We start from the raw sequence: 3795 nt of genomic DNA on the forward strand, positions 1-3795 counted from the left end.
TTGCCTTCCAAAGCCTGTGGGAGAGGGTGCTGTTTCTGTCCCTTTATAAATAAGCACTTGCTCTGCCACTCCTCCCCTCCTCTTTCAGATCCAGCCCATCTTCTGCTTCACCTGCAGTAGGGTGGAAAAATACCACAGTAATGGGCATGTGGGTTTCAGGTCAAATAGCTTCTAATTATTCCTTTGCAATGTTTGCTTCCAACTGAGGAACAGGTACATTATTCACCTTGTTAAAAGCAATGAGTTTCCTTCAGAGATTCGCCAGCATTGACCTCCTGCAAATGATTTCCGGGTGTCTTCAAAACATGTGGTGGGGCAGAGAGGGTGTGAGCAACATTTGCCGTTTACACTCCTTTAAGTGATCTGACGTGTAGTATCTGCATGGGGTCTCTAAAAATAACATCACTGTGCCATTCAGGTACCAACATGATAGGTGCTATCTATTCGGTCAATAACTCTGGATTGTAATATCATGGGGGGGGGGGGGAGTGCTCCTTTAAAAGTTTGTACTTTGACTTTTCTGTTCTTGGTGTAGATTGGGTGTGTTTGCTCTGATTTTTAACCTGAGGTTGTAAAAAAGAAAGGCAGCTGCTGCCCAGGGCTTTCTAAGCAAGTGCAGTTACCAGAACAGGATAATTTTTGTAAGTGTTTATCTTGCATCAGTCACAAGTTCTCCAAGTGAAATACCTTATGCTCCGAGAGAAGATTTATGAAACTTCTTATACCTCTATTCTGCACGTAGGAATGCATGCATGCCATGCATCCACGTCTGGAAATTCTAACAAGCAGTGTCCGTTGGTCTGCACATGCTCAGTAGGTCTCCTCGTGCTCCTGACCGAGGGCATAAGAAGCAGTGCGGGCTGATGTCTCTTCAGTTCCTTCATACCACTGCTGACCAGAGTTGAAATCCTATGTCTGTAGATTTCTGAAGTTTTTCTGATAGAACCTGTAAATTGATTTGTAAATAGTTTTATACTTCATAGCTTTTATATTAGTACAGCTAGAGTTTTATAGTATAGTTAATATACCTCATTTTCCCCCGTAGTGGGGACTCCCTGCCCATGGTCTGGGACTATGCCCGGAATCCCGGTGTTCAAGAATTGTATCTCCTGCCCTTGCACCTTCTCTGTGAGTGAGGATCACAAACACTGCCTCTATTGCTTGGGTGAGATGCATATCTCTGCAAAGTGCAGTATTTGTTGCTCTTGAGTTTCATCTAAGGAAACGCCTTATGGAGAAGGTTATAAGGCTCCATACTGATTCAGGCCAGGGAGATTCCCTGTTCATTGGCCTCAACAGATGAGGAGCACCCCCACTTCCCCAAGTATGAGCTTAGAAGCAGAGTCTGGAGCTCCTAAGCCCAAGGACGCTTCCTCCAGGGCTTTCTGTGAGAGTGCATGCACACTCACAATTGCAAGGACAGATCCCCATCCAGGACCATCCACAAAAGACGCGATCCCTCCCTGAGCCTGTCGAGTGCAGTTGAGCCTTCATGCGTCGATCCTAAGGACCAGCACCACTGAAAACCTCCAGGCTAGAGGGAAAAGAACTGCCAGTTCCATTGGTGATGCCAGCTCCGAAACACAAGGACCGTCACCCACCGGTTCCATATAGCAGTGCAGGTCCACACTCATCGTCAGTACCAGCTTGCTTGTCTAAGGACCATACTACCTCCTCAGGTGTGCTAGAACCATTGGTCCCAACTGCAAAACCCCCTAGACACCAGGACATATGGAGTCTCTCGCAGTCTCCCATCATCTCCAGCCCAGCACCCCTGAGGAACATTATTACCCCCGAGGATGATACTACTTCAGCGTCTCAGAAAGTGCCTCATCTCCAACCATCAGGAAGGCGTGCCCCAGAAACTGCACCACTATCCAAGCTGCATACCTTCCAGATGCTCAGAGCTCTTTTAACAGACAACCTCAGCAGGCACTTCTCTATGGGCTATTAGTGGGAGATTCACGACTCTGTCCTGGAGAAATATTCATTAAGTAAAGTACACCACAACGGGATCTCTTTGTGTCCCAAATGAACAGAAAACTTCCAGAGGAGCTATGGGCCACAGCTCCGAGGGTGACACTCTCCTTTTGTCATGGCTGAATGATCTCAGGTATGCCTTTCCTCCCATTCCCCAACTACCACACTTCCTGAGAAAGATCCGTCACAACTGTCCATGAAAGTTGCATTCTTAGTTGATATCGCATTGGCCAGGAGGGTGAGCGAGTTGGGACCCCTCAAGGCAGACCCTCCTTACATGGTTTATCCCAGGGAAAAGGTATCCATTTGCCTTCATTCTAAGTTCCTCCTTCCAAAACCACACACTTTTTCCAAAGAGAGAAGACTTCATTCCCTGTATGTCAATTGTGCCCTGCAAAGCACCCAACCTATCAGAAAATCAGCAAGACTTTTTCTCGCCATAACAAAACGTCACGAGGTCAAGCAGTATCCTTTCAGAGAATCTCTACGTGGATTTCTGGATGCATCATCAAGTGCAACAGGTTAACAGACATACCTCGTCCTGACAGAGTCAGGGAACACTTTACAAGGCACAAGCCGCCTCTACAGCATCCCTGCAGGATATTCCAATACTAAACATATGCAGAGCAGCCACCTGGAGCTCCATCCACATGTTTGCTAGGCTTACACACTCGTTCAGGCCTCTGCTATGGATGCAATATTGGGAATTACAGTACTGAAAGCATCTTTGCTGCCGGCTTCCTCATATCACCCTCCAGTCTGAGCAGTGCTTGACAACAACCCACATGTGGAATACACATAGGGACCAGTACTCAAAGAAGAAATGGAGTTTACTTACCTATAACTGGAAGTCCTTTGAGATATGTGGTCCCCATCTGTATTTCACTACCTGCCCTCCATCCCCTCTGCTTCGGATCCTTTTGGATTCATAGTAAGAAGAGGAACTGGAGAGGCGTCGGATCGCGCTGCCTTTTATGCCCTTGTTCGGAAACATGAGGAGATTTACTGAGCATCTGCAGGCCAACAGACACTGCTTGTTAGAATGTGTGGACTCCAGAGCATGGCACACGTGCATACCCATGTGTGGGATACAGATCATAGAATCATAGAATATCAGAGTTGGAAGGGACCTCTGGAGGTCATCTAGTCCAACCCCCTGCCCAAAGCAGGATCAATCCCCAACGAAATCATCCCGGCCATGGCTTTGTCAAGCCTGACCTTAAAAACTTCTAAGGAAGGGGATTCCACCACCTCCCTAGGTAACTCATTCCAGTGTTTCACCACGCTCCTAGTGAAAAAGTTTTTCCTAATATCCAACCTAAATCTCCCCCACTGCAACTTGAGACGATTACTCCTTGTCCTGTCATGGACATGAGGACCACACATCTTGAAGAACTTCCAGATACAGGTAAATAAATTCCATTTCCCATCATTCAAAAGCAATGGTAATGTCTGTGTTTGCTGATATTTGGTGGAGGAAATAAAAACCAGGAGAAAAGGTATAAAATGCTTACATGACTTCTAACTAGGCCAGAATATAAGAAATGACTCATTCCACACATCCCCTCGTATTCTAGATTTCATTAAGGTATCAAATCAAATATGGGGAAGATTCCTTTTTACTGTTTTTTTGGAAAAATGCATCCCTTTCTAACGGGACTGAACTGGTCTTACAGTAAGGCTGAGTATTTCAATAATGGGCCATTTAAATGGCATAATTCAGGAAACTATTGAATTGCACTGTTCTGTATGCTGCTAAGTGCCATAATTGCTAGCATGAGTTTTGAATTATGATAGGAGATTAAAGTTGTTAAT

This window comes from Lepidochelys kempii, chromosome 22 (genome assembly GCF_965140265.1).
Source record: "Lepidochelys kempii isolate rLepKem1 chromosome 22, rLepKem1.hap2, whole genome shotgun sequence".
Classification (NCBI taxonomy): domain Eukaryota; kingdom Metazoa; phylum Chordata; order Testudines; family Cheloniidae; genus Lepidochelys; species Lepidochelys kempii.